We start from the raw sequence: 26,547 nt of genomic DNA, 5'->3' as shown, positions 1-26,547 counted from the left end.
ACAAACAAACAAAAAAACCAAAACAAAACCTGTTTAATTCTGCATTTTTTTTTTCCTTTTAAGAATTTCACCTCTTTTGTGCAGGACCGATACTGATCAACTCTACTATAAATTATTAACTGTTACATACTAGAATAAACTGGTAATATGTACTCAGGTTTCTTAATTGAGTTTTGCCTCCCTGGTGGCAGCTTCTTCATTGGTTACTGAAGAAGGATGATTACATCAGCAGCCAACTTCAGAGAGTTCCCTCCGGTCCAGGTCTCTCCCTTCACCACAGGTGGTTGTTTAACTACTACCCTTTCTCGAGGTGGTGAGGGTAGTTTCTCAAAAGAACAGGCTTGCTGGGTCGGGCCTATAGTTGGTACAGGCCTATAGTTCTTGCTACCTGGAGACTGAGGCAGGAGGATCTTAAGTTCAAGGCCAGCCTGGGCTACAGAGTCAGTTTAAGGCTAGCCCAGGCATATTCTTGAGACCCTCCCTAAAAAGAAAAAGTAAAAAGAGGCCTATGGATGTAGCTCCGTGGTGAAGTGCTTGCCTAGCATGTGACCTGGGTTTAGGCCCCAACGTGGAAAATATTGACCAAAAGACTTAGTGATACTTAGAGGACCAGGTTAGGTCACTGTAATGGAAAAGCATGAGCCACTGTTTAGATTTAGATTTTTCTGGATGATAGTGTTAGCAAAGCTAACTGTAAGAGCTAACTTTTCAGAGACTGAGAACTTTAAAAAGAATGAGTCAGCCCCACAAACTCCTGATGTCACTTGAAAAGTCAAACGAACTAATGCTGAGGTTTGATACTGTTTTACTTCCTATTAATTGTTCTACATGACCAGGTACATTCCTGGCTACTCGCTCTGCACTGTTCCGCAAGCTGTCTTGAAGTATCTGAAGCAATCTGGCCTGTGGGCACCCTAAGACATTACCTTGATATGGTATTTATCTTGAATTAGAAAACCTGTTAATGTGATTAATGTGTTAATGACTTTTGAGTGTATGTATAGGAAGATCCATTAAAAACGCTAATTTAGAAATCATTGTCCTTTTCATGCTATAACAGTTTTGCTCTGCTCCTTCTAAACCTAGCTGTTAGAGCTACCACAGCAACAAAGTAGCTTCCATTGTATTTATCCAAGTCAAATATTCTCTAAGCACACCATTTAGATGGTAAGATGCTACAGGTCTGCCTGGCGATGGACCCAGGGTCATGTACTTGCTAGGCAAGCACTCTATATGGATGCCTGCCTGTCCAGTTACTTTTCTGAGTCTGAGATGTGAACTTTCCCCTAAGTGTGGCCATGCCTGTCCAGCAGTCTTGCTGTCTCCTGACTATTAGTCACTTCTCCAGGGACTGAATGACCAAAGATCTCAAACGAAGGGTGATTTTATTCCCATGCCAGTATGAGTGGTTCTCCTTAACCTTGGCTTTAGATGAGAAGACTGGTTTCCTATGTAAGCCCCAACAGGGCACATGGTGTGTGTGTGTGTGTGTGTGTGTGTGTGTGTGTGTGTGTGTGTGTGTATGTGTGTTGGTGAGGACAGTTTGTAGTCCTCTTGCTCTTTTACAAGGAACAGTACTGGAAAAGGGCAAGAGCCTCTGAAACCAGCCAGAGGTCTGTGCATTAACCATGTGTGTGCCAGACTGGGCTCCACCAGAGGTATTGATCGCCACTTTGAGTTACTGAGTGTACACAGTATGAGTGTATTCAGGGATAAGGGGTTTGTGTTTGCTTTTATTAAACTGACGAATTAGGGTGCTTTTGAACCTTATGCCTCAGTTTCCCTTGCAGTCACTCTCGTCCCCTCTTTATATGGACTCTTTTGGTCTTTATTCCACAAATGCACTCAGGACACCCACTTCCTGTCCTGTCCCAGGCAGGCGCTGGCCACAGGGCAGGTCCCAGGAGGCAGCGTGCAGTCCTGAGGACACAGACTGAGAAATACTGAGGCGCAGACAGTGTCACAACCAAGGGAACCCAAGGACGTAGAAGACCTTAGTCCAGCTTTGGGGAGACAGGGGAAACTTCTGGGAGGACGTTATTCCAAAACCTGTGGAAGTCATGGAGGTTTAGAATAGAAGCATTGGCTGTTGGGACACTGCCCCGTAGCAGAAATCAGGACGGCATTTCCTGGTATCTTTTAGTCTTAAGGGTCTTTGCATTCCACAGCGACCTTGAAATCTCTCCTTGGAGATACCAGGAACCTTTGTTTCTGGGATTAGCTGTTGGAGTGGCTGACCTTTGGTCTTTCAGAGTCTGAGGAGTAAAAGGCCAAGGTGTAAGCCATCAGAGATAAGGAGTACCCAGCCCAGCAGGTGACCTATCCCTTCTCTCCAGGTGGGAGTGGGGGGAGGTTGGAAAATTAAGCATGGATGGCCTACCCAAGGCAGGAGTGCCCGTGGGAACTGATCCAGAAAACGTACGTGGGTTTGGTCAAGGGCAGGAGGGACCTCACGAATCCCACATTATTCATTAACAGGAGTGGGCATATTCCTGAGAATGGGGGGAGGGTCTAACAGGCCGGGTTATTCAGTGAAGAGCTGGTAAAGATTTTCCAGACAATGGAACCCAGGAGTCACGCAGGACCACAGAGCCTTGGAGATAAGGGGAGGGCTCTGAGAAGCGACTCTGCACGCATCTCTGTTAGGATGAATGGTACAATGTTTGTCCACAACTGAACAGCATTGAACAATGATTGTTCCCAATGCTGGAAACAGATTAACCTCATTAAAGTGTCTCTCAGGCGGGGTTGGCATTTGGAACTCGGGATAAAGTAAGCAAGAGCAACAATAGAATGCCTAACATAGTATCTTGGCGCATTGTTCTTCCTGACCAGCAAATATGTCAGCCACAGAACAATACCAAGGACGATGTCTGCCATTGTCCAGCACACAATGAAGGGGTCAGAAATCAGAACTGGGTCACTGGGAATGTCTTCTGAGGTTTTAACTCTAGGATTCCTTTGGGGTTAATGTTTGATAGTCTATTACTCAGGGGCCTGGGTCTACCCTGTGCTCTCTGCCATTGTTCTCCTGGCTTGGTCCTGGAGTGCAGGGTCACCTTCCTGCTCTTTGCTTCCTGTCCCAAGCCCACTGGGCATGCCTCTGGAGTGGGCCTCTGCTGTCTTTTCTTCTCAGCTCTCTACCCGAGGACTGCTCCCTGCGTTCTCCATCACCCCTGCCCAGGGCCTTCTTGAGTTTGCAGCCCATAGGATGACGCCTCACCCTAGCTGTCCCCTCATTTGATTTTGACCTTCAAGTGTGTGCAGAGCTGACCTTGTCAGATTTTACCCATGCGGGCTGGCCTTCTGATACCCCACCCCCATTTTGGTTATTTCCTAATAACTGCGGTGACACCTGGCTCTGAGGCTGTGCCCTTCTCTCTAGCCCCTCCTGCTCCTGGCAGGATTGCCACCCACCCTTTTGCTCCCCTCCCTTCCAGCGCTTGCTCTCTAACACACTCTTTCTACAGCGTGGGGCTGCTGCTCTTCTCTCATAACCACACACTTCTCTTTTGGTGTGGCATCAGCATGGCCCACTTGGCTGTGCAGCCCTGCTTGGTGTGGGTGCATGGAACACACAGGCGTCGTCATCCTCACTACCTGACATCATGCACCTCTCAGGAAGATCCTATCTCTGTCTGCAGGAGTCGATTTATTTCTGATGCTCTCACACCTGCAGCTGGCTCTGTCTTCCCTTAGCCTCCCCATTCTTCTGCATCCCTTACTGCAATCTCCCCTAGAGTCAGGGTGTGGTGTAGGATCTGAAAGTCCATCACAATGAGAGCTGCTGCTGACAGCGTCCTCTATGAGCCCCTCGTCCCGGTATATAAGGTGAGGATAATCGCCAGGGCCGCGGAGGCCTGCCTATGGCAGGGAAGCTGTGTGCATGAGGTAAGCAGACACAGGGGAGGGCAGGCCGCTCTCTCGGCCACGTAGGTATGGCATCATCTTGGGCAGTTTGGTTCTGACATCCCTGCCAATTATAGGATGCCTAAGGACACATCTTTTTAAAGCACCTTGACTGCGTTTGGGAGAGAGCCTGACACATAGGCGGAGGCATGAGTTAATCACTGGTAATTAATTGGTCCTAATGTTTCCAGGCTGTTCGTTCCCTCAGCATCCCCTGGGGAGTCCTGGTGGGGCTGTGTACTGGCTCATGGAAACTATGTCACCGTGTCCATCCTGTGGTATTATTAGGGAACACAAAGGAAAAAAGGATGGCCAAGGAAGGTGTTTCCCCTGAAGTTGGAATTCTGAGCAGATAGTCCAGCACAGACTAAACATGACATGGAGACACACACAGTACTGACCTCCCTATGTAAATAGTTTATTCCGTGGCTTAGTAAAGTTCACTATGGAAGCCTGGCTTGGTTTGGTTTTTACATTGCACACTACAAGCGCACTTCATGTTATCTGGGTTTTAAATCTCTCTTGGTGTGTGGGAAGTTAAGATGCGAGTGTGGTGTCTGAGTGAGATGTAGCAGATACACTCCACCTGCCCCGGGGCCCTTGTGTGCTGTGTCACCAAGTGGTGAGGAGCATCGCAACCGCCTCGGCCTCTGTTGCCCTTATAACCCACTCTTTTGAGATGACTGCGGTTCACAAGTGAGTCCATATTTTGCTGTGTTTGGGGCCTTTCTTAAAATTTGAGAGACAGCCCGAGACACTGGCTGGGAACTGAGAGGAGCAGGTGTTCCATTTCATTTGCCCAGTACACCAACGGGGAAGCCATTTCCGTGAGTATTCACTTCCACAAGGTGTAGCTGATTAGAATGGATACTGCTCAGCACAATTTCCTCCTCCTCCTCCTCCTCCTCCTCCTCCTCCTCCTCCTCCTCCTCCTCCTCCTCCTCCATCATCATCATCAATCTATCTATCTATCTATCTATCTCTCTATCTGGTTTTTCAAGACAGGATTTCTCTGTGTAGCCCTGGCTGTCCTAGAACTAGCTCTGTAGACCAGGCTGGCCTTGAACTCACAGAGATCTGCCTGCCTCGGCCTCCCCAATACTGGGATTAAAGGCGTGAGCCACCACTGCTCTGCAATTCAGCACGATTTCTAGAGGTGCCACATTCTTCCTGCATTTGGTATTTAATTAAAATGGTTTAATTTTTTTTTTTTTTGTTGTTGTTGAATTTCTACTTTGGAAAATAAAGACCTGCCTTTATAGAGACAGATGAAACTAAATCTTCCCAAGACATTTCCATCACTCCCCTTCCTTCAGCCCTTGTGCTGGATAGTTTTATGTCAACTTGACACACAAACTAGATTTATCTGAATGGAAGGAACCTTCACTGAGAAAATGCCTCCATAAGATCTGGCTATAGGGCATTTTCTTAATCAGTGATTGATAGGGGAGGGTCCAGCCCATTGTGGGTGGTTCCGTTCCTAGGCTGGTGGTCCTGAGTCTTTAAGAAAACAGACTGAACAAGCCATGATGAGCAGGCAGCACCCCACCATGGCCTCTGCATCAGCTCCTGCCTCCAGGTTCCTGCCCTATTTGACTTCTGGTCCGACTTCCTTTGATGATGAACAGTGATATGGAAGTGTAAGCCAAACAAACCCTTCCCTCCCCAACTTGGTTTTTGTTCATGATGTTTCGTCACAGCAATAAGAACTCTGACTGAAACAGCCACCCAGTCTCCTTCTGGGAGCAATGGCATTTCCTGGATAATAGCAGTAGCCATGTATCTTTTTTTTTTTTTTTTTTCTGAAGGATAAACTTCACCTGACACTCCAGTTCCAGGTCGGTACTCATTTCCTGTTTAAGCAGGTGACAGATGAACCCAAAGCTAACAATTGTGATTTTTTTCCTGTGTCTTAGAGTTATCAACATGAATAGATAATGTGGTTGGTGAAGGATTGGGCTTCTATGAAACTTTTTAGCATTTTCACATTCAGGCAATGATGTTCCCTAATTAGCTCTTCATTTCTAAAAAGGATTTGTTTTTTATCTCTGTGTGTACATGCACCTGAGTGCAGTACCTAGGGGACTAGAGGAGTCTGACCTTTGAAGTTGGATCCAGGTAGTTGTGATCCACTTGACATGGTGTTAGCAACTAAACTCAGGTCCTCTTGGAGAGCAGTGAGCACCCTCAGCCACCCAGCCATCTCTCCAGCCCCCTAATTAATTCTTCCATTTTGAATGACGTTTTAGACCTTTCTAAGGAACATAGTAGCATCTCAGTTTGCAGAATTGTCATGTAGGTGAGTGCTTTGTCTGTGCTGGGACAATTGTCATGTAGGTGAGTGCTTTGTCTGTGCTAGGACAATTGTCATGTAGGTGAGTGCTTTGTCTGTGCTGGGACAATTGTCATGTAGGTGAGTGCTTTGCCTGTGCTAGGACAATTGTCATGTAGGTGAGTGCTTTGTCTGTGCTAGGACAATTGTCATGTAGGTGAGTGCTTTGCCTGTGCTGGGACAATTGTCATGTAGGTGAGTGCTTTGCCTGTGCTAGGACAATTGTCATGTAGGTGAGTGCTTTGCCTGTGCTAGGACAATTGTCATGTAGGTGAGTGCTTTGCCTGTGCTAGGACAATTGTCATGTAGGTGAGTGCTTTGCCTGTGCTGGGACAATTGTCATGTAGGTGAGTGCTTTGCCTGTGCTAGGACAATTGTCATGTAGGTGAGTGCTTTGCTTGTGCTAGGACAATTGTCATGTAGGTGAGTGCTTTGCCTGTGCTAGGACAATTGTCATGTAGGTGAGTGCTTTGCCTGTGCTGGGACAATTGTCATGTAGGTGAGTGCTTTGTCTGTGCTAGGACCAGTGTGCCCCTGTGCCAGAGCTTATTGGATGGTGATGGCATCATCAATGCTATGGCAGGTTCCAGTAGGTAGACAACACGGACCCAGAGTCTGGTCCATTTATTATAATGTTCTCTTGGAAAATCTGTAACTTGGGAACTTAGCTAGAACCCAATGTATATGTCAGAGGGGATTCCTGTGACCTAAGCTTAGCTAGCCAAAAGAAAAGCCTGTTTCTCTGTTAAGTGAATGTTAGGAAATCAGATGCAGGCACTTATCTTTGGGAAGACAGGTCTAGGGAGGAAGGGGCTACGGATCTGCCTTGCCCTGCTGGGGGTCCATGTAGGCACAGAGGCTCTGGCCTTCTCATGTGTCAAGGCAGTGACCCTCTTGATGAGGAGAAGACGAGCTATTGTTGGCGAAGCATTTATGCAGCAGGCAGTGCTTGCTTAATGCCGGGCAATATTCTGTTTGTTCAATGAAAAGCAAACTCGGAGGAGGAGTAAATAGTCAAGCAGTGATATCACGGGGCAGCTGGGGCTGGAGGAAATCGCTTGGATCATTATGTCAGCATCATGAAGTTGGTACCAGCATCAGCACCACCAAGGGACAGACGATACACCCAGAGTTTCTGGATCAGCAGTGGGGGGTGCACCGGAGGCTCTGAATTTCTAGCAGGGGACGTTACTGGTCTTAGAGACCATAGCTTCTGGCTATTCTCTCTGCTTTTTCTAGGCAGTGGCTTGATGGATGATTAGGTTCTGGCCAGCAACCTAATGCTACCAGGGACCTCCATCCGCTTGCCCTTAGACGGAAGCTGAACCATTGCATATGAAATGCTCTCTCCTCATTCTTCTTTTCTTGGTCCTTACTGGGGTCATTATTGTTGACAAACAGCTGGGCATGTTTCTTATAAGGTCCCAGCAGCATGTACATGGTGTGTGAAGAAGCAGATGCTGGTGAATTAATTCACCCTGAGAACCCTTCTCTTTACCAGGATGAGAGGGAGCTGTTTCGCAGGGTCACCAGCCTTAGTGGTGGGATTTAGGCAACTCACCTGCTGAGGTGGCAGTGAGCATTTGTGTGGAGGTCAGCCAGGGTGGAGCCAAGAGGGCCAACAGCACACCATATCCCCCCCTTCCCTGGCCTGGGCCACCTGGTTCCCAGACTGGGAATATCTGATTTGTGTCCCATTACAACCAAACCCATTTCCTGGAGATTAGAGACCATTTGGGGTTAGTGGTTTAAAATAACTCCTAAATTTTGGTCAGGAAATGGCCTATAAAATTAAGACGAGGTTACCAAGGCAGGCAGGAAAATAGGTCAGTGCTGGGAAAAATATCCGAACTATCAGATAGTCGTTCCGTCTCTGGATCAGATCCGTTTACTTTGGATGCATGTAGGAACTCAGCTCAGGATCAGTGATGCTGGTTGCCTGGCGAATGTGCTGGTTTGCTTGACATTGTTTATGCCGTGGGTAAGCCCTTTCCATGCACCCCTCATCTAGAGCTGGTCACTGATGGACACTTCAGCACACAAGGCTGGTGCCAACACCAGATGTTCCTTATCAGTGCATTACCCAAGTCTGACCCAGTCGCCACTGGGCTCCTTCTTCATAATTAGATTTTGCTTCTCCAAATATTTGAAAATTCAATGATTATATTTCTTTGTTCTGGAATTCGGGCTTTTGAAATAGAAAAGAGAATTCTTTTTAAAATAATGGTTTGATGTTTTCTTGTTGACTTTGGGTATTTTCTCATCTTTCATGGGGCTGTGATCCACTAATGCACTCTGAGACATGGCTTTTCCTCTTCAACAAGTCATCATTCACAGTCATCTGAGCATTGTTTCATTTTTTAAAATTGATTATTATTTTTTACATAAGTTAAACTAAAACCACATCAAGAGCACCCCAAAAGACAAGTGCAGAGCAGTAGCAGATCGTGGGTACCATATGTCACCTCTTGCCCTGGCTCTTAAAATTCATTCCACAAGTGTGTGTTTGTACTCACTTTGGGTTGAAAAACTGCACGGGGTCAATATTGTCCATGAACTTTGAATTCTGGTTTGTTGTTAACTAAATGTCAGGGTAATTTTAATAATGAGATGATACGATGTTATGCTGAAAATGAACATGTGATCTGTTCCGTTTGAGCCCCAAAAGTTCTTCAAGCCAGTCCTGAAACTCTAGGAACAGTGTCATGCAACTGCAGACTCAGAGTCAGAGGAGATGAGGTTAGATTCCTGACTTACTTTCTGACCTCTCCGTGCCTCCATTTTCTCACCTATAAATTAGGATTAGCGGCCCATTCCTTTAGGATTGCCATGAGGCCTGTGTCTGGTTGTGTGAGAGGCAGACGGGTGAGTGGATACTGTATTGCTAGATGCCGTTTCTCATCGTTGTCTTCTTGGTTGGACTGTTTGATCTTCATTTGTAAATAAAACTGTGATATCGGAAGACCTCCCTCTTTTCAAACCTCTGCTGCATACTGGACAGTTGATCGACTATTGTGATGAATGATATTGACATACATAATCAAATGTTGTTATGGCATAATTTTTGAGTGCTATGCTTAAGGTATTCCCAGATGGAAAACGTGATGGGAATAAAACCAACGAAGGAATACTGAATGAAATGTCCACAGTGCTTCTCTGGACAAAGTGACAGTGTCACCACATCTTCCTGGAACGTCTGATGTTTGGGTATTTACAGCTGTTTCAGAGGCTCCATCTTCCATAGACATCCCGAGTGGTGAATGTGCAAGATCAAAGTGTAACAGGAACTCATGCTTTTTGGGAGTCGCTTTGAGATCCTTCCCCCTCACTTTGGAGGAGCAGAAGGGTGCAGCCTGACTTTGGTCTATCCCAGTGTGAACTGTGCTCAGTTTAATGGCAAGCACTGTGTTAGAATGGAGGAACGGGAGCTAATGTCTTGTGGCTGAGTCTGGCAGCCTCACCCTGGCATGTTCCACAACAGAAAATGCTATGGTGAAGGCCAGGACATAGATAGGCTTGTACTGAGTTCAGTCCAGAGCAGCCAAGTTGTGGAAAGAGCCTATCAGCAGATGGATGTAAGAAAAATGCAGCAGATACTGAGTTTCATTTAGCCGTAAAGAATGAAATTATGTCATTTGTAGGAAAATGGATGGAACTGGAGATCATGTTAAGTGATATAAGCCAGACTCAGAAAGACAAACATTTTCTCTCAGGTGCTAAATCTAGGTGTGTGTGTGTGTGTGTGTGTGTGTGTGTGTTAGGACATGAAGATAGCGTGAGGGGTTGTTTTCCAGAGGAAGCAACTGAAGGAGAGGGAGGAGGAAAAAAAAAAGAAGACATTGAGAAGAAAAAGATAAATATTACATTTTCTCTTAAATATGGGATCAAGGTTTTAAAAAATATATATTAAAAAGATGTAAAGGCAGAAAAAGACCATGTGTGGGGAGGAAAGGGGCCAGTGAGAAGGGGAGATGAGAGAGTTGTAGAGGGTTTTCATTGAGATACGGATTTGAAAATGCCACGGCGAAACTCATTATTTAGTCTGTAACACAAACAAGTATTAACAGCGGCGGCCGACAGGATGGCTCAGCTGCTGACCTGTATGAGGACCTGAATTCAATTCTCAGAACTCAGGCTTGTGGGTGTGGGTTTAATCCCAGCACTTGGGAGGCAGAGGCAGGTGGATCTCTGTGAGTTCAAGGCCAGCATGGTCTACAGAGTGAATTCCAGAGGACAGCCAGAGCTGTTACACAGAGACACCCTGTCTTGGAAAAACAAACTAACCAAACCAAAACCAAAACCAACAAACAAAAGCCAGGCATGTTAGTGTGCATTTGTAATCCCGGCACTGGGGAGGCACAGGCGGGGTTTCCTGGGGATCCCTGGCCAGGCAGTGAAGCCTACTCAGTGAGTCCCAGGCCAAGAGAGGATGCCTGGGGAATGTCAATCAAATGTGTGCGTGTGCCCTGGAACACACAAACAAGATCAAAACCTGTCATATGCAGGTTCACTCCTGAAGCCATCTTCTAATGTAGTGTAGTTCAGGTCAGAAAGTTACTTAGGGGAAGAATGTAATCATAAAACATACTCCCCGAGGGTAGTTATCTGCTAAAATCCCTCAAAGTGGGGAAACCCCAGACAGCCCCATAAAAATCCCTCTGCACAGATCTTGATATATTTGAGTCTGATTTTATATCATCTTTTCTTTCTTTAATGTTACGTATGTGTGTGTGTGTGTGTGTGTGTGTCCTTGAATGTATGTATGTGTACCGTGTGTGCAGGAGTCCCCAGAGGTCAGGGGGTGTAGGACCTTCTGTAACAGGAGGTTATGAGCTGCCATGTGGGTGCTGGGAACCTGGGTCCTCTGCAAGGGCACAGGTCTTCTTAGCACTGAGTCATCTCTCCAGCCCTGTGTCCATTGTTTCATTAAAGAACTGGCTTGTGTGTGTGTGTGAAGTGTGCTCAGTGAGCACATGACACCTGAACCTCCTAAAGAGAGGCTTTCTAGTGATTATACACACACATGTGTGTTGTGTATTTTGTGTTCATATGTGCATGTGTGTATTATATATACTAAATGATATTCATTCATGCATGCAGTGAGTGGTCATTGTACACCTACTATGTACCAAGCTTGGGAAAAGCATGTAAGTGCATCTACCCTTGGTGACTATTTATGGAATTAGTACAAGTCAACAGTTTTTGCCTTTTAACAGGTTCAATTAGACATGATTTCAAAAATGTGTCTCAAGTTCAGAAATCCAAATTTACTGAAGATTTGTAAATGCAGAGAGAGGACCTGAGTCCTTCCCCAGAAATCTTGTCTACGGTGTGTCCCTAAAGTGCTCCCGTGAGACCATCAGATATTCAGAGTTGCTCCATTTTAGAAAGAAATTTTGAAATGTCTCTAGAGTAGGAAATGGGCTAGCTTACTTCTCTCCTCTGCAAAGCTAGCCATGGGAAATGGCTTGGGTGTAGGGCGGATGAAGCCATCGGATGTAGAAATACCAGATGTAAAAATGAGAGGGATGCTTCAGAAGGCAGTGTGTTCTGATGATGGCGTGTGTCACAGCAATAATGATGCAAGAATGTTGTCCTTTGCCTTAAAATTGCAGTGCTCCACAGCCAAGTTAGCGGGAGTGGCAGGGGTGGGTGTGGGAGGGAGGGTAGGGGCAGGTGGGGGTGGGTTTACAGATGGTGTGAAAGGGGATGCTTTCATCCTTCCCAGGCATGTCCTGGGGACTCCTGGCTACAAAATGCACAGTGATCTTGCTGTAAAACTTCAGACTGATGTAAAGCTGAGGACAGAAGGGTCATGCCTGTCAGCAGTCAGAGCCAGTCCCCAGCCCCAACTTCTACATCCACTGCAGCCCTGGCCACTGTTAACACCAGAGTCTTTTCCTGGGAGTGATGCTCTCTGAGACCAAGACTTCCCAGGTCCTGGGGAAGAGGAGGCTAACGTGTGGGCTGGGGATGAGGCAAGTAACCTCAGGTCAGAGTGACAGATGATTGACAGGAGCTCCATGGTCTATTCCCCCACCTGTGTGGTTTGAGAGGCGTTGGTGTTAGCCAAAAGCTGCCAGGCAAAGGGAAAGAATTAGGTTCATTGCTTCTTATTCTCAGCCTTGTGGGTCGTGGAGTGGCCACTTGCTGGTACGGTTGCAGTTGCTCCCAGAACCAGAGTGGGGACTGATGGGAGAGCCAGGGCAGGCCGCATGGGTCTTCCAAGGTTTTACTTCGCTAATGTCCTTGGAAGGACTGACTCCCTACCCCATTGACTTAGGACAGAGAACCCAGCACTCCATCAAGAAGTCCTGGAAAGGACACCGACATCATCAATAGAGTCAGACATGATTTTTGGAGATGCTTTGGAGAAGAGGTCAATGTGGAAGCTGAGATAATGATGGTGATGATGATGATGATGATGATGATGATGATAATGATTTATAATCAGTTTCTTTTTTCATAATCCTGGAACTACTTCCCTGCAACCCCCAGACAGAACCTTATTTTGTACTCCTGTTAATTCTGCCTCCACCCACCAAGTGCTGGGATAAGAAATATGAGCTGCCATGCCTTTTGGTCATCCTCTGAGCTCTTGCAGAGGCAGTGGGGGGTGATGAATGATGCAGACCCCTGGCAGGGCATGAGATAGAATAGAAATGTCTTCCTGACATTTTCTCCTTTGCCAGCCTCTTTTTCTGGTTAAGGACAAAAATGATTTGGAAGACCTGTCCTCCAGCTAGAGTCCTATGAAAGGCTGAGGAGCCAAGAAGTCACAGTCAAGGCAAGGTTTGCGTGAATGCCTTTAAATCATAGTCAGTTTTTAATGGGCCCTGTGCACCAGGCTGCTTTCAGATTGACGCCTGGAGTTTTTCTAGTCTCCAAGAGGTGAGTGGTTGAGGGGGTTTGAGTAGCAGATTAGAGTACGATCTGTTGATATAGGGTGACCAAGACAAAAGGCCCTTTCTGGATGGCTAGGAACTGGGCTACGCTTGACAGAGTCCCAGAGCGTGAGTTCTCAGAGGCAGGCAGGACACAGGCCCTGCTGAGGGTGCTGGGTGCGTCTCCGTCCAAGGAGACATCTTGGCAAGCGCTAAACCTATTGTCTGTGTAAACTGGGGGCACTTATCTTTTGTTTCTCAGAAGTGCTGATGGTTTTCTTCTGTGTGCAAAGCCCCTTTCTTCCTCTTTACCCCTCGGTGCCTGTCACGGCACAGGGGCACCCCCATAGAACAGGGGTCAGTAAGTAGCCCAATTGGCAAGAGGGAGCCAAGGTCTAGGAAATCGACCTCTGAAGAGGAATGTTGACTGAGTGTGGTCATCTGCAGATGGCAGGACCTTTCAGTCTTTTCAGATGCCCACCTCAGAGTTCTGAAGGAGGGGAGAGAGGTCAGTAACCTACCGAAGAAGTTTCGGGACAAATGCTTCCACAAAAGCAGGGTGGCAGGAGTGTGAAAGACGCAGTGGCTGTGTGGGGCATCATGGAGTACCCGGTGTGCTCTGTAGACCTTGATCTGTGCAATTATGGAAGGATCTAGAAAGCCTGCAACCACACAGGCAGAGAAGATGGCCCCAGAGTACTACTTGCCCATGACCTGGTCCACTGATGCACGTGATGGAGTCCTGATGTGTATGGGTAGCTGGTCACGAAGGGACCACGACTAAAGCCTTCTACATGTTTTCTACCCAGCCTCAGAAGCAAAAGGCTGGGAGTTGCTGAAGGAGTAAAAAGGGAAAACGTTTGGGAAATTTTTGGTTTAAAACATAAAGTAGCTCAAAAAGACAGGTGGGTTTCTCTAGAGCAGCCCCTTGGCATGGGCGAGGTTCCTCTGAGAGAAGCATAGGAAAAAAGGCAGGGTGCTAACCAGGAGGGATGCTTTGGGATGCCCAGACAGGTGAGCTGGGGGTGATGCCATGTCCCAGGAAGAGGCCAGCAGGGTACTTGGCCTCTGTCCGTGCTCTGGGCAGAGTTAGCCCCTCCCCTTCCTGTCCTGTCCAGTCCTGTGCTTGTCTAAGTGATGGAGACCCATCCCTGGGCAGCCTCAGTGCCTCAGCTCCTGTGCCACCCGATGGCATGTTCCACGGCTCACTGACCACCCCTCGCTGAGGGGACTGACAGTGTGCCCAGGCCCGCTGGCAGAACAAATGTGAAATAGATACAAGACTAAAGCAAACGACCAAACCAAATGCTCTAAACAAGTGGTACTGGCTGGATCTAGTGGGACGTAGAGGGGAGGTGGAGGATTTGAAAGGTGCACACCTCCTGAGCTGGGGTGATCCAGGAGTGGACCTTGGACAGGTACCTTCCCTCGGCGGCCCCGGGCAGCCCAGACGCTTCTGAAAATGCTCATGTTGTACTTTGGGAGTGGAGTTGGAGTCCAAAGGGAAGGGGACAAGTGAGCTGAGGAGACGGAGAAAGAATGCTCCCGGCGAGGCTGCCTTTTAAGGGAAACTCTGGGGTAATGTAAACATGTTGTTGGTCATTAGATGTGCTGATTACGAGGGTAAATCATAAAAGAAGTTATGTCTTGGACATGAACTTTAAACAGCGCAAGGACATTTTGATAGTAAGACTGAAGCCGCACAGAGTGTGTCCCCAGGGGAAACATGGGAATCCAATCCTGAAGGTTGTCCTGGGGAGGCTCACAGTGCCGTCCCCAGGCTTGCGGTGTGGTCCCCGTGTGCATGTGGGGATAAATGTATCCACACGCTGCATGCCCGAAGAAAGTAAACTTTAAAAGGCCTTTAACCAGGCTATAAAAGGGAGGAAAAAAAAATCACAAAATCTATGCAACAGCATGTAAAAATTATTGAGTGTGAAATAGGACCGCCCTGTTTAGAGAAACATCAAATTGCTTTCGAAGGGAGCCAAATGCTTGGAGTGCATGCAGCTAGCTAGAGTTGAGGGGGAAGTGGGATGGGTGGGAGTGAGGGAGCTGGGGAATAGCTTTGTTCCTAGCCACAACTGCTGCCAGGCCAGCCCCTTCTTGTCACCCTCTCTTTTCAAGGTAGGAACTCTTTAATCCCTTTCCTGGGGGAGCTTGAAACAACCTGTTTGTCTTTCTTGATGCAGAGAGCTGGTGAACAATCACCATTCTGGCATCCTGTCATGTGGGGTGCAGGGAGAAAGCTTTCTCTGGAAGATGGGGGAAGAAGCGGCTGTGGCTGGCAGTGGCCCCTAAGGAGCAGCCCATGGCATCATGGGTATCTGGTGTCTCTGGACTGCTCTGGTTTTTCAGCTGACAGATCTTGTTGGCTTCTGAGGATGGCTGTGATTATGTCTTAGGTCTGGATCCCAGATGTGCAGCAATACAGCATCTGAGGAGGCAGGAAGTGCCCACAGTCCACGAGTGATTAATGTTTTGGGGGTAGCTAGCTAGTCAGTCTTTGACTAGGAACTAAGAAATTGGTGGCTACAAGGCCCGTAGGTGCTTCCTGAGAGTGGAGGTGGCCAGCACAGGTAGATTTACAGGGCCTTGTTTTCTCAGGGGAAGGATGCTGGGAGGTGACTGGAGCCCAGGCCGTGGAGAACAGGAGGCAGTGGTCCTGAGCCCCCACCTTGTGGGGCCTCTCATCCAGGCAGCCTCTGGCACCTTCCTGACTCTTATTGCTAATGACTCTAGTCCTTTACTTCTGGGCCAAGATGGTGCCGTTCAGACACTGGTTCTCTGAGACCAGAAACACCTCCTCAGTACAACTCTGGGGTCCAGGACCAGCCCAGCAAAGAGACCTTCCCAGGGCTTCAGACAGGAGTGCAGAGAAAGAATAGGCAGCTAGGCCCATGCATTTCAGTGCGAGTTAATGATCCTTGCTCCTTTCTAAGGCATTCCCTGTAGTTAGTTTGGTTCTTTTAAGACAGGGTCTCACATATCCCAGGTTGGCCCAGGATAACCTTGAACTCCTGATTCACCTGCCTCCACCTCCTAAATGCTGAGATGGCAGGCATCGACCGCCGTGTCTGGGTTGATGTCTACGTTCTTGCAATTTCTCATTTTTATTTGTCCAAGGAAAACACAGTTGGTATAAAAAGTCCAGAAGAGTCGGTGCAGTGAGGACCAGCCTGGCAGCAGCTCTAGCCGTGCTGGGAAATGCTTAGCTCTTGGTTGCCAGAGATGAAATTCTCTGTGTCTCTTGGGACCTTCTTTATTTCTCAAGGTGGTTATGGCATAATCGCTTACTTTTTTTTTTTTTTTTTTTTTTTTGCTTTTGCACTGGATTGCATGTGAGCCTGGCTGCTGGCGGGCTTCTCCAGCCCCCGCTGCCTCTCCTAAGCGGAAACTTTACACTTCCAGTCACTTTGGGGTTACAGCTCCTGGTTAGTTCCTTAAAGGAAGTGTTGCTTTCAGAAAGGCTGTGTTTCCTTCCATATACACTTCCTACCCACAAATAGCTTGGAAGCCGAGTTACCCCCTCACGTCCTTGAGCTCTGACCAGATGCTTTTTCCGGGCAAGGCCGCTCTGGCACATGGCCCTCACTCATGGTATGGGATGCACTACATTTACCTCTCATGAGACTCAGCCACCAGCTCACACTGTCACGCCCCTCAGCTGGGTGGAAACCCCAGGTGGAAAGCTGGGCTCTGGTTCTGGCTTGGGCCTGGCTTTCTCCTGGAGGAAACTGGGAACTTGAGAGATAAGGTATTAATAGTCCTGGAAGTGTAGCCGACAGGGGGGTGGGGAATATTTAGATTTGTGACTGTGTGTAACAGTTTGGAGGTACTGTCCCATTAGGCTGGCCTTGGGCTGTGGGTGGGGACCTTGAGTCTAGGGGCGGAGACCTCCTGCTGCCGCCTTTTGAAATGCTGAGGTGTCACTGGAGTTTATGGGAATGCTGCTGCTATTACTGGAAGTTCCAGCAGAAACCTGGGAGGGCATCTATTTTTCCAGTCACAGAGAAGGGAAGATCCTACCCTTCTGCCCATACCCTGGCTCTTCCCAGCTCTTTCTGGCTCTTCCCGGCTCTTCCCTAGGTGGGTGGCCTCTGAGTGAGAAAGACACAAGGCGAATCTCAACTCCTTCCTCTCCACCCTCAGTCTTCATTTTTCCATCTGCCACTCCTGAATTTTCTAGAGTTTTGTGCTGTTTCCAAACTCCTTTAAAGCTCTCAGAACTCATGCTGGACAATAGAGTGGGGATCTCTCCAGATGCAGGGTCTGCCTAGCTCTTGTGGAGTGCACCGGTCCACAGCCTGGGACATGGGAGCAGACACACACTCTACCCTCCCACCCCATCTTCTGCCTGTGCTTGAGTGCTGTGCATGCATGGTGCCTCACTGAACGCTCTGCTCCCCTGCAGCACCCAGAGGCTGTAGGACCTCAGAGCTGCACCTAGAGAGCCATCCTCCGTGCCCCCGGGGAGCCTGGCCTGTGTGGCATTCTTAGATCCCCGAGGGCCTCTGTCCCCGTGGGCTTCCCGTGCTGGCTGACTTTCTGGCTTACTTTTCTGTCTTCCTCCAGTCTAGTTCCCTTCCCCTGTCTTGCCGCCCCTCCTCTTCCCAGGATGGGTGTCCTGGGATGACTCAGCTTCTCCCTGACCCCAGGTGCCTCCACCCTTGACCTTCCCTGTCTTTTATCCCATCCCTAGGCAGCCGCTCTCCCTGCAGACTCGGATGCTAGCTAGCCAGCTGGGCTGTCCAGGTGGAGCCTCTGTGTCATCTCCTGCTCATTTCCTGGCCTCCAGCCAGGCCCCTGCCCTAGAGCTTTAGGTAGTCAAGTGTCCTCATAAGAATAAATCAGAGAGGCTTCCCAGGCCTTGCTTAAGTGCCCGCTGCTCTCTGTTTTCAGGTCACCCCCATCTTCCCCTGCTGTGGGCTTGTTACCTCCAGTTTAGAGCCAGCGTCCCACTGAGCTCTTCATCCTCCCAAGCCATGGAGCGTTCTCATGTCCAGGCCACTCTTGCCTTCCACACTCGTCCAGACACTTCTCTCACACACATGGAAGTTAGATGCCACCCCCACCCCCACCCCCAGGGAGAGTTCAGGGCAAAAGCCAAGTTGAGTTCTGTTCCCAGAGGGTCTGCATCGTCTTAGGAAAGGACCGGGTGGTGACTGTCAGTTGGGTTTACCATGGAGAACCAGCAGGAGGGGAAGGGTCACCAGATGTTGGCTCACACTCTATGGGCTTCATTGAGTCCCACGGGTTGCTAGTGGGGTAGAGTCTAGCCTGTACCTGAAGGTCTCAAGCTCAGGGTCATGGAGGAAGGTATAATTCCATTTTTTTCTACCTTTCTGTTCTGTATAGACCCTCCAGCCAACGAGCGGGGAGGGAGTATGCCTCCTGCTGGCTCACACACAGCAGAATCACTGGGTGACCCATGGCCCAGCCAAACTGGTTCATATAACTGGCTGTATGACAGCTTAGCTCAGTGGCCACTATATATTACTCTATGTTACTATAGGTTGAGTATGCCCAATACAAAATTCTGAGATCTAAATACTTTAAAACCCGAAACTTTGTGCAGGCCAGCTTGGTGCCGTAAGTGGAAAATGTCACACCATGGGACTTCTGTTTTGTGTACAGAATTATGACATTATTGCATAAAACGGCCTTCATTTTGTATGGACAGAACTTTATTATTCATTTAGACTTTGGTTCTGTCTTCAAGATAGTTGTTAGGTACATGCAAGTATTTCTAAATCTGGAAATCTTAAAATCAGAGTCACTTCTGAGGGGAGGAATTTTTGGGTCCTCTATGATGAAGCTGATCGAAGAGTCAAGTTCCATCCTGTGCTGGGAAATTTATGCTCATTGATAATATGCCCCTCCCCCCCTGTTTCTTAAAACTGATAAAGACGATGGCTGGAGGGTCTCGAGCAGATTTCTATTCTGGTGGGGACTGAAGACTACCATTGACGTGTTGTGTTGACGTTTCAAGTCAACACCCCTGCAGCTTCCTGAAGATGCTAATCCTCTGGGATTTCTGAAGTCAGCAAGCGTAATTTGGAAACTGCAGGGGCTCACTGTGGGTTATGGCTCTCGCTTCACATGCCCATCAAGAATACAGTTACATGGGCCTACACATGCGTGCTTGTCTTCTAGCACACACACACACACAGACACACACAGACACACACACACACACACACACACACACACAGAGCAATAAAAGGCTGCCTGCATCTATGATCTGGGTCTGGAGGATCCCAAGCATATTCCTACCATACTGTATGGATGTGTGTATTGGTGTATGTGTATGCTGTTGTATATGGTAGAATGCATCCATGCATGCATGCATGTGTATGTACCTATGCAGTGTCCAGATGTGGCCTTCCTTGTGCATCTTTCTTGCTAGTTCTGAGTAAGGTGGTATCATGGCTTGGATGTATACATTCCCATCTCCCTATGTTATTGGAATTTACGTTTTACTTTGGGCTGAATAGTCATTACTATTAAACAAGAAAAAAACCCCTCAAATGTAGAATATAAAAACAGCTGTTGAAGTTAAAACCTGCTGGCCTACATTACTCCATTTCTCTGGCACGGAGGAGATGATGCCAGGAGGGGGCGGGGTCCCAATGTCCCAGCTGTGTGCACTGGAAACCGTGTCATGGTGATCTGTGATGGTGAGGTCCATCCTTGAATAAGAGAGCAGGACGATGACCCGGGAGCCGCATGGCCAGGCAAGGGCTGCGGCCCGAAAATCATTAAAGGTGGCTGCTGTCCTTCAGGTGCACATGGATGAGGTCAGAATGGAGCAGGTGGCTTGGGGAGTGGAATGGGAGTGTAGATAGCAGAGACCTTGGAAGGAAGTTCCCACAGAGCGGGCTTCTGAGGAGGCGAAGGGCAAGGCAGCTGGCTGCAGATGTTCGATGGCGTGTGAGGGGGAGTGATGTTCCTGACAGGCTGGCAGACCATGTAGCCCGAGGAAGAAGAATCTTCCATTTTGTGTAAGTTCTGTGGCTGTGTGAGCTACTATTTGTTCCAGAACGTGGAGGCTTCCTTTTTAATCAAGAAAGTCAATATGCCCAGATAGATCAAGGAACCCACATCTTTAAATTCTTATTTTTGAACATTTTATTTATTTACTTATTTGTTTATTTTTGTGAGTGTATTAAATTCTTGTTTTTGAACGTTTTATTTATTTATTTATTTCCTTGTTTGTTTATTTGTTTGGTGTGTGTGTGTGTGTGTGAATGTCACAGTGTGCATATGGAGGTCCATATACTGCTAGTAGGGGTTGGAACTTTCTCTTTGTTATGCAGGAACTAGGGACTGCACTCAGGTCATCAAGCTTGGTGGCAAAAACCTTTACTTACTGAACCATCTCACTGGTCCTCAGGCACCCAAGTCTTGATCAGTGAGTGTTCTTGACTATGTAATTTGTAGGTTTTTCCTTTGTTTTGAGACATAGTCTCACATAGCCTAGGCTGGTCCTGAATTTGATAGGTGGCTGAGAATGACCTTGAACTTCTGATCCTCCTGCCTAAACCTTCCAAAAATTGGGATTACAGGCATGGGCCATCACACCCAACTTCAGAGTTAAAAATAAAATTGAGATCCTCCTATATGATCTCACATGGCAGAATTCTCGGTTTCCCTAGCCCTCTTTTCTGGGTAACCAGTGGTTGAGTATCTCAGCAGCACTCACTCACACCCTTCACCTAGGTTTCTGGAGATGGAGCTGGTTGTGTCTCCCATAAACCTGGGTGTCCCCCGCTGTCATTCAGAGGGTCTAGAGGATTAACTCTTGAAATCCCATCACTGGATTTGCTTGGGTTTAACAAACACGTTTTGGGATGTTGAGAAAGGCTCAGTCAGTGTCTCTCACATTTTTGTTTTGGGAAGTCAGAATAGAATCCCAGCTGTGGGGGATGAGGTGACTCTTCCTACAGTCTCCTCACCACGCAGCAATGTTGCTTCTTCTTACAGCTGTTCTCCCAAGAGAAGGAGCTGGCAGAGAGCATCTCACGTATTTGGTGGCTGCACAGGCCAGCTGTCCTGTCAGAGATGCTGCTGATGCTGGGTGAAGGATGTTCAATTCACAGGAAAAGCTGAGAGCTGTTGAATTGTTTTTAATGTTCAAGGGTTTAAGAAAAGTTGGGACACGTGGAAGGGGGCTACGACTCCGGGCGAATTCTCGGTACTGCAAGGGCTGGACTGGAATTGGGAACCCAGTTCAGTGGGTCCTGAGTTCAGGGTTCAGCACTCACATAGAAGAGCTGGGCTTGGTGGTGCACACATATATCCCGGTGCTGGGGAGGCCGAGACAGGCTGAGTGCTGGGGTTTGCTGGCCAGTTAGTTTAGCCTAAGGGATAAGCTCCAGTCCCAGTGAGACCCTGTCTCAAAGAATAAAGTGAGGCCTGGCAGCAGTGGTACACGCCTTTAATCCCAGCACTTGGGAGGCAGAGCCAGGCGGATCTCTGTGAGTTCGATTCCGGCCTGGTCTACAGAACAAGATCCAGGACAGACACCAAAACTACACAGAGAAACCCTGTCTCAAAAAACCAAAAAAAAAAAAAAAAAAAAACAAAAGAAAATAAAGAATAAGATGAATGGTTCCTAGGGAACAACACCTAAGGCTCTCCCTGCGCTTCACACATGCATCCAGGCAGGCATGTATGCAGGCACACATGAGCACACACACACACACACACCCCACACATATAGACACCCCCCCCACAAACCCCATATACACACACACACTCACACACACACACCCTCTTTGGGGTGGGAAGAGAGCCTTTCTCTCTCTGCTTTATCAATTCAAGAGAGTTGAGTTCCCCTTGGCAAATACCTAACAGGGTGGTAGAAATAGATAATTAATTAATGTAGAGCCCGAACACATGGAGGATGGGATAAAGACAACTATCAAGTGAATTTATTAAGAAAGAGCACAGAAAAGACTGTGGGTTCTGACAAAGAAGGAAAATTGACAGAAATGTCCCTGTGGGCACTGTCTTTGCGAAGACTGAGATGTGAGCGGCTTTCTGGGAGAACAGCAAGGCTCAGGGGCCACCTTCTTTCTAGAAAGTTTTGCAGAGGCTGGAGTGGATCTGCGGCAAGAGTGGGTCTGCTCACGGAGGTGTGATGCACCAAGTCTGTGCCATGCAGCACAGCCAAGCCAAAGCTAACTCACGTTGTGAACAAGAACCTGAAGGTTCTGTGTAGCTCATTTTTAGAATGCTTTCCCTTGCGATACAAGCGTATAATTGTTTTCATTCTCAATAGCATAATGGGCACTTTGTGATGGATTCATGAGAATTAGGGACTTTGGAATGTGACTTTTATTTTAAGATTTTTGAGGGAACTCCTAGTGGCATTTCGCTTTTGACCTTTATATGAAGTCTGTAGTTGGCCAGTGCTATGTAGTAGGCATCAGAGGAGAATTTTTGTTGTGTCTAAGATCTTGATGTTCTAGATACCATGGGACGGGATAAACATGTCACACATGAAGTGGCTAGTTACACCCTGTGGGTTCATTGGACACATTAACACATGGTGTTTCAATTCTTTTAAAAATGAACCATAAAAAACCACAGTGTTCTCTATGTCTCTTGTACCCCTGCTTTTCGTATTGGATTTAGAAATAAGAGCTGGGTCCACCAGAGCAGAAACATTGCCAGTAGTGACGAAAAGGAGGCAAGAAAGGGAAACCAGGAAAAGATGATCAAGGGCTCAAGCCACGTGCAAATAAATGCTGGGCGTTTTTGGAAAGCAAGTTAGTGCAGTGGGGCTGGGGAAACTTTCTTCTGGGACCCTGGCAGGCAGGGTGGCTCCACAGAGCCATTGGCCCTCCTGGTGTCTGCCCTGGAAGACAAAGCCACTCAAAAGGAGGGTCACCGAGCCATAGTGCAAAGCATGTTGGGAACAAAAGAGAATAGTGTGATCGGGAACTGGCTAGAATGTTGGCTGATCACACTACAATAAAAAATATGAATTCTGGGGTTGGAGAAACTGTTGGGTGGGGGTCATGCTAAGCGCTTCTGGGTGGCCAGCTTTTTCACCCTGGGGAGGTTTACCTTGCAAGAAAAGGCATGCCGAGGAAGAACCCTGCCTCTTTTGGGTTCCTCCTTAACCTGTAGGTGTGTGTGGTCCTCACACTCGAGAAGAAGGTGTACAGTGGAGGAAAGGCAACGCTGAGCTGAGGCCCAGGGCGCATCACTGCTTTCGAGGGACTTGAGATCTGCACAGAAACACTGTTTAAATGTCTTGATGCCTGGTCTGGCATGATGTGAATTCAAAAAATGGAGACCATGTGGGAAGGGGGAATGCCAGGTCCATCACAGAGGGAGGAGGGTGTGAAGGGGGATTAAGTGCCAGTAGACCCTGCTTCCTGTGGGGAGCAGGGGCTTTTGATCCAAGTGTCTGTCAGGCTCAGTGAAGACACAGCTCTTTGAGGTCAGAGGTGTGTGGTGGATTATAGGAAAGATGGTTCCAGTAGATGCCACAAGTACAGAAAGTATCTGGTGGCTTTACAGACACTGAGAATGCTGAGGCAGGTGTAGCCCGACTCTAAGCACTTTGTATGGGATTGGAGAGATACTGGCAGCCTGAGCCCTTCACTGGGCACCACACAATGGAGCTGTTAGGGATAGCACGCAGGAGCAAGAAGCAAAGGCTGAACTGTCCACCCATTGTGGTGCCATTTTTAAAATGGTACAAATAGGAGGAGACCCAGGCCAAGATACAGTGAATATAGACTGAGAACCCCACAAGGGGGACATGGAGAGGTCATTCCAAAGACAGTAACAGAAGAAAACAGGTTAAAAACTGGGGAGGTGGAAATGTTTTCTGATAGGGTATGAAAGGGGAATGAAGAGAAACAGTTCGGAAAGCAGATACACCATCAGAGAGGTGGAGAGCACAACTGTAGTTTGGCAGAAGGACCGTTTCCCTGCCCTGTACACAAAATGCTGGCCCCTTCATCCCTTTGACTACCCTGTGTCCAGGAGACTTGGTACGGTTCTTGTGGCTTGTCAGTGAACAGAAGCTTTGCCTTTGCTACAAAAGTAGTGGAATGTGAGTTCGAAGCCACTGGTTTGAGAAGGGCAGGAGCCAGCCAGGTCTACTTATCTACATAGCTACGTAGTGAGTTCCATCCAGGGCTGTGCAGTGAGACCTTGTCTCATCATCATTATCTTCATCATCATCATCGTCATCATCATCATCACCACCACCACAGCAATGACAATAAGAATCTTTAAAAACTTATTTCAGGGACTCTAAAACATTATCTAAAGTCTAAGGCTTTCAAATTGTGGTTATTCAGGTATTTTTCAGAATTCAGGCCATAAAAAAAAATTGAAGCAGAAATGGCAAGAGAAAAAAGAGAAGGGGACCACGAATGAAGTGGGGATCAAGGTCTCAAACACAGTGGGGATGGGATCAGAAGGAAGGGGAAGGACCCAGGAAGTGCTTCCAATGTGGTTCTGTCTTGGTAAAAAGCTTTTAACCTAATATCAACTTAGTTTTCACTGTACCAAACTTTATATACCTCCTCCATGAATCAGAAGTATTTCTTTGAAAATCTGGTGTACTGGGGATAATATATCTTTTAATGATTTGTTATTTTTATTTTATGTGCATCGGTGTTTTGCCTGCATGTACGTCTGTGTGTTGGATCCCCTCGAACTGGAGCTACAGACAGCTGTGAGCTGCCATGTGGGTGCTGGGAATTGAATCCAGGTCCTCTGGAGGAGCAGCCAGTGCTCTTAAGCATTGAGCTACCTCTTCAAACCCCTGGAGACAATATTTTTAAATCTTTCGACGTATGTACTTCTCAGGGAAGGCGGCTGGAAATGAGAAACTTTGAGTTCCATTTGTGTTAGTTTTAAAAGGGGGAGAAAAAGCAGCAGGCAAAATATGAGAGAATTAGAAAGTTTCCATCAGCTACCATAATGCTAGGGGAGGTTACCCAATAATTGTAAAAGATGACATGGGAATTGAGGAGGAAACACAGCCAAGTGGATATTGAGAAATCTGAGGGAAATGAAATTGCTAGGTTGAGTGAGGGTGAACTTTAACTCACTCAATGTGCAAGACTTGGGTCAAGGAAGGCGTGTGGGAGGGAAAGCCAATATCTTCTCAGGGTCAGCTGTGCATGGAAAGCTGGATCCACCCGGAGCTGAAAGGAACAGGCTGCTGCAGGGGCTGGAGAGCAGAGCACAGGCGCCAGGCCTCTGGATGAGCTGCTTGGGAGCCCTACCGTTGCTCTGTCCGCCATGTTATTTGTGTTTTCCCTAGAGAGATACCAACTGATTTGAAAACTGTGACAAAAAGACATCCTGCAAAGATGAAATGTGTCATCCGAGATTTCCGGGGAAGACGGATTGGACAAAATGATGGGGAATGTAGAAAGGTTGTTGTCACTAGGAGGTTTTTCTTATGTGATGTTTGGTTATATGCCGTTTTATGGAAGAGGCCTGTGAAAGGGGATGTGTTAACATGGATAGTGCAGAGTTAGGACGTAAATACCCAGGGGAGCACCTCAGTGGTCAGGACCGTGTCTCCAGAAGAACATTCCCATAATCTATGTTGAGTTTATGGGAATGCAAATTCTAGTAAGTTAAGATCGGCCATTGAGAATCTCAGCTGTAGCCCCAGATAATTGGCCTCGTGGATATTGCAGTGAGTACTGTGAGCGTTGTGAGAGAACCATGGTCTGGGAGAGGGAGCCTGTCACGCTCTGCTTTTGACAGTCTGGAAGGAAACCAGAAGTCTGAGGTTTCAACAGTAAAATCTTCTTAAAAAAAAAAAAAGTTTAGGATGTGGTGCATGACAAATAGCACATCAGAATTCCTCCCACAGGCCACCAGCTCATGGCCTCCATCCCAAACCTGACACTCAGTGTCTGCACACTGTAGGGTTCTTAGTGATTTGTGTGGGTTTCACACAGGGTCACAGAATCAGGACAGGTAACAGTGGGATAATAACTGGATCTTCATGGCTCTTGTCTGTTTTGATTGGTTAGGGTGGAATACCAGCGCATGATCAGATACTTTCGGACATTTTTCTGCATGTATTCACAACATTCACATACCTACCAGGATACATTGGTAGGTACTGATGATTGGTACTGAGAAATTAGCTACTGAGTATGTTCTGGGGGCTCTTTCCCAGTACACATGTGGAAATAGCCTGGGTAAAAAAAATGCTCTGGGTATCGTAGAGCCCCAGCAGGGAAAGGCATCCGGCAGTCTTGAGACTTAGATGTGGTGTTCAGAGCCTGGGGGAGGCCCGTCAGCATCTGCAGGAACTCTGCAAGCACCTGTGCTAGCAGGACAGTGGCCAAACATTGAGACAGCCATGAAAGCAGGTGTTTGATGAACCCTCTTGCTGCTGTTCCCTAACTCAGGGTTGTACAC

At 47.6% G+C, this 26,547-nt stretch overlaps 1 protein-coding gene across 1 annotated transcript in view; it reads left to right on the top strand.

The window, feature by feature from the left end:
• Col4a1 (collagen type IV alpha 1 chain) overlaps positions 1–26,547 on the top strand; it is a 118,322-nt gene that overhangs the window by 1,167 nt on the left and 90,608 nt on the right. The window lies entirely within an intron of this gene.

Source organism: Peromyscus eremicus, chromosome 17 (assembly GCF_949786415.1).
Source record: "Peromyscus eremicus chromosome 17, PerEre_H2_v1, whole genome shotgun sequence".
NCBI lineage: Eukaryota > Metazoa > Chordata > Mammalia > Rodentia > Cricetidae > Peromyscus > Peromyscus eremicus.
Note: the sequence above shows the minus strand (reverse complement) of the source record. Positions and strands in the feature narration are given on the sequence as shown.